The sequence below is a fragment of the Suncus etruscus genome, chromosome 5, assembly GCF_024139225.1.
Source record: "Suncus etruscus isolate mSunEtr1 chromosome 5, mSunEtr1.pri.cur, whole genome shotgun sequence".
In the NCBI taxonomy this organism is placed as follows: domain Eukaryota; kingdom Metazoa; phylum Chordata; class Mammalia; order Eulipotyphla; family Soricidae; genus Suncus; species Suncus etruscus.
Genome location: NC_064852.1, coordinates 55,702,559 through 55,717,542, shown reverse-complemented (window position 1 = coordinate 55,717,542; position 14,984 = coordinate 55,702,559).

The window sequence follows — 14,984 nt, the reverse complement described above, 5'->3', positions numbered from 1 at the left end:
TTGGATTCAACCTCAAGAAAGTGATCAGAGACAAAGAGGGTCACTACTTACTGATCAGGGGAACATTAGATCAAAAAACACTAACCCTGGTCAATATCTATGCACCTAATGTAGAGTCAGCAAAATATGTGAGGCAACTACTGGAAAACCTGGAGAAACACATGAAGGGAAATGTGATAATAGTAGGGGACCTCAATACTCCACTATCACCACTGGACAGATCCACCAAACAGAAAAATAGCAAAGAAATAAGAGCTCTGAATGAAAAATTAGAAGATTTAGGGCTAATAGACCTATATAGAGCCCTCCATCCCCAGAAAGCAGAATACACATCCTTCTCAAGCCCACATGGAACCTTCTCCAGAATAGACCATGTCTTAGGATACAAAGCCAACCTGTATAAGACCACAAAGGTAAGGATCATTAGAAGTACCCTCTCAGATCACTACGCAACAGAGCTCAAAATTGAGATCAAGAAGAAGCAATGGAGAAAAACTAATACCTGGAGATTAAACAACATGCTGCTCAACAACACCTGGATCAAAGAACAACTCAAGGAAGAAATAAAAAGATTCCTTGAGACAAATGACAATGGAGAGACAACATGTCAAAATTTATGGGACACAGCAAAAGCAGTAATTAGGGGGAAACTCATAGCAATACAGGAAACAGGAAAATAACAAAACCAACAATTTAAAAGATAACGTCAAAGAATTGGAACAACAGCAACAGAGAAATCCAACCACAGCCAGAAGGCAAGAAATAATAAAAACCAGAGCAAAAATAAACAACATAGAAACTAAGAAAACAATACAAAAAATCAATGAGACCAGGAGTTGGTTTTTCGAAAAAATTAACAAGATAGACAAACCACTGGCAAAACTCACCAAAAAAAAGAGGGAAAACACCCAAATCAGTAGGATCACAAATGAAAGGGGAGATATTACAACAGAACCTCAAGAAATACAACATATCATGAGATCATATTATGAACAACTATACTCAACTAGGCTAGAGAACCCAGAAGAAATCGACAGATTCTTGGAAAAACACCCTCTTCCAAGATTGGAAAAGGAAGATCTAGAAAGCCTAAACAGACCAATCACCACAGAGGAAATTGAAGATGTAATTAAAAAACTTCCTAAAAACAAAAGCCCAGGCCCAGATGGATTTACAGGTGAATTCTATCAAACATTTCAAGAAGAGTTACTACCACTTTTCCATAGGCTCTTCCAAACCATAGAAAAAACAGGAATCCTCCCCAACTCCTTTTATGAGGCTAATATCACACTCATTCCCAAAGAAGGCAAAGACACTAACAAAAAAGAAAACTACAGACCAATCTCACTAATGAACATAGATGCAAAGATACTCAATAAAATCTTAGCAAACCGAACCCAGCACTTCATCAAAAAGATCATACATCACGATCAAGTGGGATTCATACCAGGGATGCAAGGTTGGTTCAACATACGCAAATCAATCAACATTATACATCACATCAACAACATGAAAGACAAAAAACACATGATCATATCAATCGATGCAGAGAAGGCGTTTGACAAAATCCAACATCCTTTCATGTTAAAGACACTCAGCAAAATAGGGTTAGAAGGAACCTTCCTCAAAATAGTTACAGCTATTTATGAAAAGCCTACAGCCAACATTATACTTAATGGCGAGAAACTAGAAGCATTCCCATTAAGGTCAGGAACTAGGCAAGGCTGTCCACTCTCTCCACTCTTATTCAATATAACCTTAGAAGTCCTAGCAATAGCAATCCGACAAGAGAAGGGAATCAAAGGAATTCAAATTGGGAAAGAGGAACACAAGCTATCTCTATTTGCCGACGATATGATGATATACATCGAAAACCCTAAAGTGTCCACAGTAAAACTCCTAGAAACAATTAACCAATACAGCAAAGTGGCTGGATACAAAGTCAATACACAAAAGACAGTAGTGTTTCTATATACAAACAATGAAGTTGAGGAGAGAGAGACTAAAAATACAATTCCATTTAAGATAGTATCAAAAAATATCAAATATCTAGGAATCAACCTTACAAGAGAAGTGAAAGACCTTTACCAGGGAAACTTCAAAACACTTCAAAAAGAAATTGAAGACGATCTAAAGAAATGGAAGAACATCCCATGCTCATGGATAGGTAGAATTAACACAGTCTAAATGACTATCCTACCCAAACTGCTATATAGATTTAATGCAATCCCTATCCAAATCCAGACACAATTCTTTAAAGAAATAGAACAATCAATCACAAAATTCATCTGGAACCACAAAAGAGCCAGGATAGCCAAACACATACTGAAAAACAAGAAGCTGGGAGGCATCTCCTTACCTAACTTGAAACTATACTATAAAGCCATAGTAATCAAAACAGCATGGTACTGGAACAGAGACAGGACCTCAAACAGGTGGGTCAGAACAGAATTCCCAGACATAAACCCCCAGATATATAGCCAACTAATATTTGATAAAAGAGGCAAGAATATGAAATGGAACAAAGAAAGCCTATTCAACAAATGGTGTTGGTACAACTGGAAAACCACATGTACGAAAGTCAAAATCGACCCATACCTCACTCCTTATACAAAAGTCAACTCAAAATGGATCAAAGATCTTGAAATCAGACCCGAATCTATAAAGTTTATCGAGAATAAAATAGGCAGAACACTCGAAGACCTATATATCAAAAAGGTCTTTGAGAATGGAGCACCAATGGCAAGAACGTTGCAGCAAATATAAACAAATGGGACTACATCAAACTAAAAAGCTTCTGCATGGCAAAAGAAACCCTACTTAACGCAAGAAGACAGTTAACAGAATGGGAAAAAATCTTTTCACTCGACATATCAGATAAAGGGCTGATATCTAGAACATACAAAGCACTCAGAAAGCTGACCCCCCCAAAACCAAATAAAGCCATAAAAAAATGGGGAGATGAAATGAATAGACACTTCTCTGAGGAAGACAGAAGGATGGCCAACAAACACATGAAAACATGCTCACCTTCACTCATCATCAGGGAGATCCAAATCAAGACAACAATGAGATACCACCTTACACCAGTGAGGTTGGCTCACATCAAAAATAATGGAAACAACCTTTGTTGGCGGGGATGCGGTATGAAAGGAACTCTCATCCACTGCTGGTGTGAATGCCCCCTAGTCCAACACCTATGGAGAAAAGTCTGGAGAATGCTCAAAGAACTCAGAATTGAGCTGCCATTTGACCCAGCAATTGCTCTACTAGGCATATATCCCCAAGATGGAAGGACATTCATTCCAAAATATGTATGCACCCCACTATTTATCGCAGCACTCAGTATAATAGCCAAATCTTGGAACCAACCTCGATGTCCAACAACAGATGAATGGATCATTAAGATGTGGTACATATACACAATGGAATATTACATGGCAGTCAGAAATGATAAAATCACAGACTTTGCAGCAACGTGGATGGACCTAGATCATGTTATGTTAAACGAAGTAAGTCAGAAGACAAAAGATAAACACAGAATGGTAGCACTATTCTGAAACACCTAGAACATATATTTTATACACAACTAATACCTAACAATCAAATAACAGGGTTTAACAGGGTAAAAACTCCGAACACTGTAATAGTCAACATATATGTGGGAGCAGTGTTCAAAGTACATGAAAAAGGAACAATGCAAACTCTTGACTACACATTATACCACAAAGAAAACAACAACAACAACAGAAACAGCAGCATAGGGAGAACAGGTACGTAATCAGACCTCTACAACAAAGGCCCACAATAATCCCTTAGAGATCATATACAGGAACACAAGTATAGAACACCACAGGAAATCACTGACTGCAATGGCAACATACCATAACACTATGTTTTAATGCCTTTATCTTACTATATTTTAAATAACCTCTCAGCTTTTCTGTCCACAGGCGCCCTTGGATACAAAGGACGGACAAACTAAGATGGCAACTTGGGATACCACACGAGATACCAGACCTAGCTAGCACTACGAGATGGCCACGAGAAAACCCTCTAACATACACTTTGTCTCTAGGTTATACCTTCTTTTAGGAATTGAAGCACGTGGCCAGTTAGACCACCGAAGCAGTACCTGCGATGTACAGACTTAAACTACAAGCTCTATTAATCGAACACATTCAACCAAACCAGCATCCCCTTACTATCCTCCTCTCTTCTCACTACTTTTTTTCTTCTTCATTTTTCTCTTTTCTATTCTTCTCTTTACATTTTCCCCCTTTCTCTTCTCCCTTTCTATCTAAGGTATTTTCTCCTTTCTCTCCCTTCATACCCCTTCCATATTCCTTCCCCTTTCTCCCCTCCAGAAATCCAACTATCCCTTCACCCCTCAATCCCATCCAGATCTCCCACCATATTAAAACTCTTCACCCTCAGTCCCTAATCTATTAGGCATCAAGATCGACCTCCTACCCAATGAACCAGTACCCAGCACCCAGGCGAGGGAACACCCAGTCACCCACACCTCGTCTCCTGCGAGAAAAGACAGCTAACTCCCCTGCGGACTCATGCTGCAAGGCCCCCCCTACCAACTCCCCCTAACGTGGACTGTTTCTTGAAACCGGACCTAGGGCCAAAAATATCCCCAATGCAAGAACTCTTCCAAGACCTCCCTGCCGCAAATTTTTACCAACCTGAAGAATGTCAGGGGGAGTGATAGGAAGATACCTGGGAACCCACACACCACAAGAAAAACCCAAAAGACAATGGGAAAAACTGTACTTCCAACATAGGCATAAGACCTGTAATACACCACCTCTTTACCTGCTCTCCCCCAAATGTAAGGTAGTCTTTAGCACCACTTTGGTCCTCTAAAAACTTTGCTAACTCATTTTATATCTTTTTTTTTCTTTTCTTTTCTCCTTCTTTTTTAATTTATTTATTCACTTTTTAAATGTCGGTCCTACATATACATTTGTGAGCACATACATTTTGAGTTCCTTTTTTTTTTTAATTGTTTTTGGGTATGTGACCTGTTTTTGTTATCCCCTCTGTCCACCCCCAAATACACCGACAATATAATATAGCACCATTTCCCCCTGCAAAGGCACACTAAATAAAGGGGAAATCTTACATATAAAAACAAAGAGCTCGTATCTACTAGAGATAGGAACTCATAGTTATTTACAATACAGGGATATCTCCTACCTTGAAAATATGTCATGTGGAATCAACTTAGACCTCAGGTGATTAGATACCATTCATCCAGCCTTGAACCCTTGATCCCAGACATAGAAATGGCACAGCTCTTCACAACAGCTGCAGGAAACAAATTCCATCCGAGACAGCCTTAATACTGCGGGGTCAACAACAAAGGCCATCTCTAACATGATATCCTGACAACGAGGAAAATGCGAACAACTTGACCTTAGAGCAGATTAGCCTACCTTACCAGCTAAAGACAAGACAAATCCAGAAGACTTGGCACCCTTTGGTAAGCCCAAAAGTAAAGATCACGATTTACAGTTGACTGGCTGTTAGAACCACGACCAGACTGCATACATCTTGGGACCAATAACAAAGCCCTAGTTTAGGGTTTGAACTATAACCTGCACAATAATCATGATCCCCAGTCCCAAAGGCCCGGCAGAGACCATTGTAACGGAATGGGGCTTCTGGAAGCACAAAGAAAGACGCTATCCTAGGTGCCATCCTAGGTTCAGTGCAAAGACCAAGATCACCAACCACAGAAGATGGATTAAAATGACACTGAGGTAACAGATCCTCTAAAACCACAAAGATTGACCTCATCAGAAGTCCCACCTCAGGATCTGCGCAGATACTGAGACCTCTAAACACAGAGCTCTGGTTGTATCACCCTGGACAGAGCAGAAGTCTTCCACACACCACAAATACACCACCGGGAGAGTAAATGATCCTGAGCAAAGTCTAGGATTGATCCCATGACAGTATACTCCAAGGACGGAGAAATCCCATATTTCTTAGGCCAAGTGAATTCCTTTTCTAATGACCCCAATATTTACTGTGCCAGGGCAGGAGTGAAAAAACAAAAATACAAAAAGCACAAAAACTTGGTTATTTTATATATATAATTCACCTTCATTTATTATTGTTATTGTTATTTTTATTTACCTATCTATTTTGGTCGATTTCTCTGTTTGGGTGTGATTATTGAAATTGTTGTCCCCAATTATACTTATTTTTTTCTCTTCCTTTCTTTTCTTTTGTTATGTGCTATGCCATGTTTCTTATTACAGGACCATGGCGTGTTTTTTGTTTGTTTTTGTTTGTTTTTTGTTTGTTTTGTTTTGTTCTTTGTTTTTTGTGGTGCTTAATGATATAGCCGGAGTCCTCACTGGATATTTGACACTTCTTTTGGTACGGGTGGAGTGTTTCACATTCTTTTTCTCATCCCAAATCGAGGATGAGAGCCTCTAGAAGGATTCCGCCCATTTTCGGGGCATTAGACTCTTACCCCAGTTTATTTATTTTCTCTTTTTCAGGCAAAGCCACTCAACGTGAACTAGCTAGTCCTGCCTCCAGATAGAGGGGGAAATAAGGGAGGCATCAAGACCAAACAGGTGCAAGACTACTAAGTAGTAGATTAGATACAGAGGGGACCAAATATTCTAGCCGCCCTGGAGATGAGGGAAGAGGAAATGGGAGGTAGGACAAAAACAGAGGTGTAGGGAGGACAATTTGGTGATGGGAATCCCCCTGATTTTGTGTAAATATGTACCTAAAATATTATTGTCAACAATATGTTAACCACTATGATCAAAATAAAAATTATATTTAAAAAAATAATTTATTTTCAAATAAAAATTAAAATAATTAAATTAACATTATTTTAAATAATTATTTCAAAAATAATATTATTTTGGTTTTCTAGATACTTGACTAAATATAAATAATAATAATAACATGTTCTAATATTTGACTATAGGTCCATGTGGTCCATTTTGGTCCTCCTCATACACCACATAAACACTCTGAACTCTGATAGGTAGGAGGTCAATTCTCACTGACTTCTTTCACATTCAAAATCTGTTTGCCATAACACCAAACTTCAATTTGAAATTTGAGTATAAAACCTAATCTAATTGTGTATGTAGAGTAAAAGATCAGCTTGTGTGAAACCTGTTAGAAATTTTGGTTCTGAACTCCACTATTATCTGAAATTCCAAACTGTAAATTACCCCTTGCACTCATAGAATGAACAATGTCAGCCCTGCCTTGAGCTCTGGATTATACCCTATTCAGTATAGTGGCCTGGAAACAACATGCCAGAGGAGGGTGTCAATTTTAGTTATTTACTTTTTCCAACCATTTTTTTCCATATAGAAAATATCCGAAGCTTCCTGCTCATCTCACCTTTTTTTTTTTCTTACTAATTACAATATATTTGAAAAGTTTCAACTTTACTAAATAGAATTTGCTTTTTTTTTTTTACATTATCAACTTCTAGGAGAAAAAGAACATATTTTTATTCCTGATCAGAATTTTAGAAGATATACTTGCTTTGTCTTTATTTGATTGCAATAGGATTTTTTATTTGTTTTTTAGGTACTTTTCTCTTTATTAAATATAAGCAGATAAAAATTTCATGATTAATTTCATTCTGCCTCATTTTTTTAAAAACTAAAGTGATGCATATTGACTTAGAGAAATAAATAATTGGATAAATAAGATAATAAAAGTTTTTATAGGGCTTTATTATTATTAAACTGCATATTTGATCAATTTGTGTGTATGCATTTATGTATTGTGTGTAAAATATTTATAAATTTAGACAAATTATCTTTACACATTTGCAATTATAATATAAACTTTATATCTATGCATATACTACACACATTTTTATTATAAGGGAGTGTATAAAATATTAGTCTTTATATTCTCTAAATGAATAGTTTTCACCTTGTTCAAAAAATATGACTGCATTTTATAATATTTCTGTTACATAAGTGGATTGCTTTCTTTTCCTTTCACTTGTTATTATTTCCACTTTTTGTTTGTTTTATTTATAGTTTACCTTTTTTCCAAACCTTTGACATGTTTTTAGCAGAAAAAATATACAATGAGGTTAATGAATTAGGAAATAGAAACCAAGATAAACAAAGAAAGCAAATGAGGAAAGATGAGAAGTACAAAGAATTGCAAGGAGGGTTTTGTCGTGAAAAAAATTGTTGAGTTGCTTAAATCCTTGACTCAGACTGGAAATCCTTTCAGACTGAAAGTCCTTGATATGTTAGAGAAGTTGTTTGGAAAGGTGGAGTCTTATAAGGAACTGCCCTTGACATGGATGATATTTACCTAATTAAATAATTACCTAATTAAGTAAGACTTGCAGTTGAATATGTTGCCATGTAATTAACAAAGATATTTCTGTTTATACTTTGAGTCAGTCTGTCCAATGCTACCCATAAACATACTTAAGTAGGACATAAAAAATAAAAGCTAACATGGGCAACAGACAGATGTTGACTAACTTGCAGAAGTATCTTTCAAGTGGCTTTTCATAATATGTAAAGTACATTACTATTTAGGCTGTAGGATAGTCAAGCAAAGCAATACACTTTCTGTCTTCGCACATATTCACACTGTTATTTTATGCTGTTTTATTTTATTTTATTTTATTTTATTAGTTTGAGGGTTCTACCAGCTGTGGTCATGGATTACTCCTGGTTCTTTGCTCAGAGATCACCCCTGCTAGTACTCACGTGAGCTGAGCTATATGTGATGCTGGAAATTAAACTTCAGTTGACTATGTTCAAGTCTGCAAGTGCCTTACTTGCTGTACCATCTCCTGGCCCCTGCCTCATTTTCTGTTAAGTAAGGAAGAGGTCATTTCATCATCTACCACATACAACTTCCACCTCAAATCTTCCACGTGGTCTACAGCTAAGTTTCAAAGTGAGCTATGCTAGAAAGGAGGTGCTGAAAAGATCAGAAAAAGTCAGACTAGTATCCTCAAGTGCAATCAGGAAGTACTTTTGAAAAGGTTATTATAGGTTAAGTTTGAAAGCCTCTATTTTATGAAATATACTGCACATTCCAGGAACTAATATTCAAAATTTTTAAATAATATGTTTATTTAAGCATTATGATTGTAGTTGGGTTTCAGTTATAAAAGAGAACACCTCCATTCACCAGTGTAACCCTCCCCCCCTTCCTAAGTCCCCCATTACCATTGTCCCCCACCCCTGCTTATATTTGAGACAGGCATTCTATTTCTTTCACTCACTACCATCATCACAATAGTTGTTAGTGTATTATTTCTCTAATTTCACTCACTATTTTTTGTGGTAAGCCTCATATCATGGGCCAGTTTTTCCATCCTTCATTTCTATTGTTTCTAAATATTATTACAATAATATCTTTTATTTTTCTTAAATCCCACAGATGAGTGAGACTATTCTGTGTCTATCTCTCTTCCTCTGACTTATTTCACTCAACATAATAATTTCCATGTCCATTCATGTATAGGAAATTTTTATGACTTCATTTTTCCTGACAACTGCATAGTATTCCATTATGTATATGTACCAGAGTTTCTTGAGCCACTTATCTGTTATTGGGCATCTGGGTTGTTTTCAGATTTTGACTTTTCTTTGCACTGGTGAAGGGGGAGGAGTTATTTTTATATAACTAAAACCCAACTATAAACATGCTTTTCATCATGGTGTTTAAATACAGATATTTATTTTTAAAAAGTGCAGAGGGAATTTTTGTATTGTGTTTTTGCATACCTAGGGTATATCCCTAACAGTAGGATAGCTGGATCATATGGGAGCTCAACATTCAGTTTTTTGAGAAATCTCCGTATTGTTTTCCAGAAAGGCTGGGCTACATGGCATTCCCACCAGCAGTGAATAAGAGTTTCTTTCTTCCCAACACAGAATGTCTTTGTTCTTTGTGATGTGTGTCAGTCACTGTGGCATGAGATGGCACCTCATCGTTGTTTTGATTTGCATCTCCCTGGTGATTAGTGACATGGAGCATATTTTCATGTGCCTTTTGGCCTTTTATATTTCTTTGAAAAAGTGTCTATTCATTTTATCTTCCCATTTTTGACAAGGTTAGATGTTTTTTTCTTGTTAAGTTCTTTCAGTGCTTTGTATGTCTTAGATATTAGCTCCTTATCTGATGGGTATTAGGTAAATAGTTTCTCAAAGAGTGGCCTTTGTATCCTACTCACTATTTTCTTTGAGGTGCAGAAGATTCTCAGCTTAATATACTTCCATTTGTTTACTTCTGCTTCCACCTCTTTGGACAGTGAGGTTTTCATTTTGCCTACCAAGTATTTCAGTCCTGTTGTTTCAGTTTGGAGTTTTCTGATTTCTATATCCATATCCTCTTGATTCTTATTTGTGGATCATTCAGCTCGATCCACACTTTCTTTGAGTTCTATGAACTCCTTATCTGAGAGTCTAAATAAGTAGTTGGCACTTTACAGGTCATCAAAACTAACATCTTCATTCTCTATGCATGGTGTTGGCCTGCATTGTTCCCCATTGTCATGCTTGTAGTGTGGTGTTTTCTATGTGTTGTGCATGGGTTCACTGACTGGAATATGTTAGCCCAAACTTTTAAACTTTTACAAAAATCCATGAGTTTATAAGTTCACACCAGGATTCATAACACAGAAAATTTTTCTACTCATTGGTCAGCTTTAGGGTTTTTACAGGGTTAGTTGCCAACTTAATCTCTCATGTTTATAGTGCTGGATTATAATGAATCTGGAACAGATAAAGCCAATTTTTTCCTCAAAATTAGCTTCCATCCAGCTCTCATCCAACCAGAGAGCACTGGCTCTTTAGAGTCACACACATATGAGTCACACTCATAATCAGGCTAGGAGCTAGCTCAAAGGTTTGCATGTGGAAGGCCTCAGAGTCCCGGGTTCAATCACTGCTTTGTGTGTTCCCCAGAGTATTGCCAGAGATGACTCAAAAAAATGTTCTCAATAATCAGTCACACCCTATTCATCTAAATTATTTCTACCAATTCAGAATAGTTAATATTTGTTTGTTTTATTTACTGGATAAGATGTGTAATCATATAAATTTTCCTTTAAAATCTGAATCCTTTATTAAGAAAAAATAAACAAATGCACTTAATACAATGTGGTTATAGAGGAATTTACTCTTCTGTTTAAGGAAAGTAAAGAATTGGTTGGGAAAAAAAGAAGTCATCTAACCCATATCAGAAAACAGGAAAAAGAATTTTACTGGTGGTTGAGCCAAAGAAAAATATTTTAGGTAAGATAAGGAAAGGTCATAGAGAACATATATTGGGGGATAAAGGCACAGAACAGAGAGCTGTTCAGAAATGCTAAAGTAGCACTCTTTATTTCAATCGAAACCCCTAGTGGCAGGAATAACATTGCAGTCCATGAGATGCTGCTCATGCAGAACTTCTTTCCATGTGACTAGCCACGAAATCTGTAGCATCCATGACCCCACACAGTTACGTACAAATAACTACACTCATGATTTACAATTATTTAAAAGGAATTTTGATTTCTAAGTAGATTATTTATTCTGTGTAAATTAAGAGGCTATGAGGAATGTGTAAGCTTCAGAGGGAGTTGATCATGTTTAACTCATGAAAATGGTGTTTCTTCTAAAATATAACTATTAAAGTGGAAATATTGAAGGTGTTTGTAATTGTGCATACATGCATGCAAGCTCTCATATGTGTGTGTGTGTGTGTGTGTGTGTGTGTGTGTGTATTGCCAAGAAAGAAAGAAAAGGCATCTGCCTTGCACACACTAGCTTTAGATGGACAGACCACGATTGGATCCCCTGGTGTCCCATATGGTCCCCCAAACCAGGGATGATTTCTGAAAGCATAGCCAGGAGTAACTTTTGAGTGTCACTGGGTGTGGCCCAAAAGCCAATAAATAAATAAATATTGAAAAGATGAAATAATTTAAATTATTTTAGGAACTCAAAGGAATAGTTTAGGGCATACAAGCATATGCATGTATCCCATATCACCAAATGTGATCTTGGCATCTTTGCCACTTATAATTCCCAGAACCTCCTGTGTTTTCCAGCTGTATCATGTCAAGTTAGCTGTGAGCACCCTCAAAAGAGATGTGATTACAGAGAGCACTGCAATCAAAACAGATGTGTAAGCATCACTAACATATAGTGAGAGCTCTGATGAGCACCACAATTGAGACACAAACTGCAATGAACACTAAGAGTAGGTGTGCACAACTTAAAATGTGTAAGAATTATTCAACTGATTGTAGAATCCTCACTCATAGCAGCAGCAACATAAACAACATTGACAAAGGAAATATGGAAGAATAAAATAAAATATGGAAGAATAAATAAAAATTAGTTCAGCCAGGGGCCTGAGCGGTGGTGTAAGCCGTAAGGCATCTGCTTTACCTGCGCTAGCCTAGGACAGACCATGGTTCAATCCCCCCATATTCCATATGGTTCCCCAAGCCAGGAGCGATTTCTGAGTGCATTGCCAGGAGTAGCTCCCGAGAGTCACCGGGTATGACCTAAAAAAACAAAAAATAAAATACAAAAAATAAAAAATTTTTTCAGTCAATAGTAGAGCAATCAAGGAAAAGGATGTCAGAACTTTAGAGTCAGACTTCAATGAAATTGGCAGCTTACCAAGGAGAAGTGTATAAATGTTCAAACATTAATGCAAGGCAGGAGCAGTAGGGTAAACAGTGTTTGTTAATATGAGAACTGTGAATATGAGAAACCAGGTAGGAGTGCAGGATTATGGGGAAAAGATTATGAGTTCCAAGTGAGACAGATATATTTATGAAGCATGCAGAACACTAAGGAATCTAGAGACAAAAGTTTGGGTTACTTAATAGAGTTCTAGCCCAAAATACAGAATTGAGAATTTTCAACCTATCATTAGAAATTCAGTCATGGAAAGGAAAAAAAAAATTCAGTCATGGGATGAAGTGTCTCCAATTTGGGGTTTGGTGGAATTCTTGTAGTACTAATCATTACACTCACTAAACCAACTAGAAAAGAAGTGAGCAAGCTAATATAACATGTTTTAAATGATAGCAGCAGAGAACTTTCACAGCAAATTAGTCTAATAGAACATATTCAGTTAAAAAGGAGCACTGCCTGAGTACAAAAGCCAAGATAACTTTCTTCTCTGGATGTTCTGCTGATTCTTGTCACCAGTCTGTGAAGTCTGTGAAGACACAAGCCTATTGAGACAGAGGGACTTCAAAGAATCTTAGAATAAACCTATAGACTTGCAAGAAAATCATGCTATAGACATTTAAAAGCAGAAGTAGACCTCTATGTATACCAGCACTGTACATGTACTATTTGTATAACATGGATTACAGGGTTTTTTTGTTTTCTGGACAAGAAAGCAGAGAGAGTAAAATAGGTACACAAAGCTTAGAGTCCAGAGTCCTAATAATAGAAAGATCCTAATACCTTTGACCTGGGCTTTCATCTCTAACCATATGCAAAAATTAATTTGAGATGGTTTTACAAAATGTAAAAACTGAAATGTGATTGTTTCAGCCAATTCAGTTTAACTATTTATTCAAACTGGTTATACATTTTCATATTCTAAAGTATTGGTCCCCTTTTATTGAAAACTCATTAGCTTACAACATTATAAAACTTCAGAGATGTAACTATCTCCCCCACCTTTCTTCTGTTTGGTTACTGTGGCAACACACACTTTTATTCTTTCCGGTTGAGCTACAGTGGTCACCCAACTTCTTACAATTTTGGTTGTGGCACTGACCAGGGTTCACACATCTGATTATGGTTCTCCAACACTTGGCTGCAGTGCTTGCTGAAGGTGCCACACTTGTTTGCTGTGGATCACACACCTGGCCTAGACCTAATAAAAAGACATATTATCAATATAATAGAAAGACCTTTCACTAAATATTGTACTATGCATGGCAAATTCACTAAATATCGGTCTAGTAAAATAATAGTATCTGTTCAATGTACATAAAGGGATCTATCAATGGTTGGATAGAAGATTAGATATATAGATTTTACCCAAGAAAATATTATTGTATTATTTAAAAACAAGGTATTTTTTTCTGAACAAACCTGACTTGAAGAAGCTGGCTGTAGTCATCAGACAAGCACAATTATTTAAAACTCAGAATGGAGATCAGAGCTATTGTACAGAATGTAAGCCACTTGCCTCACACACTGTTAGCCTAGGTCAGTGGTGGGCAACCTTTTTTTTTTCAACTGAGCCAAATCTCGCCAAAACCACGATTGAAATTTATTTTGAGAGCCACACCGGGCATGCACTGACAGAGGCTAGGAGCAGAGTCCTGACTCCTGGAGCGGCCGCCCTGCACACAGAAGAGCCGCATTAAAAAGTGTAAAGCTTGGGGGCCGGGCGGTGGCGCTGGAGGTAAGGTGCCTGCCTTACCTGCGCTGGCCTAGGAGACGGACCGCGGTTCGATCCCCCGGCGTCCCATATGGTCCCCCAAGCCAGGAGCGACTTCTGAGCGCATAGCCAGGAGTAACCCCTGAGCGTTACCGGGTGTGGCCCAAAAAAACAAAAACAAACAAACAAACAAAAAAAAAAAACAAAAAAAAAGTGTAAAGCTTGCATGTGCTCGCGAGCCGCGGCTTGCCGACCACTGGCCTAGATTATAACTCCAACAATACATTTGTACCCTGAGCCCCAGTAGGATTGAACCCTGAGTACAGAAGCAGGAATAAGCCCTGAGGAATACTCTATGTGGCCCCAAAACGAAAAAAATTAAAGCTCAGAACGATCATGCTCTGGTCTTGACGTCAATGCTTGCAAACTATATGTTGCCGTCTTAGAATATAGATGAGCTAGAGACTAAATCAATCTCTGAAAGGAAAAGTGATGTTTGAAATCCAGGTAAAATTAATGTGAGTAAAAATTCAGTTATTAAATGATTTTTTTACTGCTATGAATCATACACCATTCAAAGCTAGTGA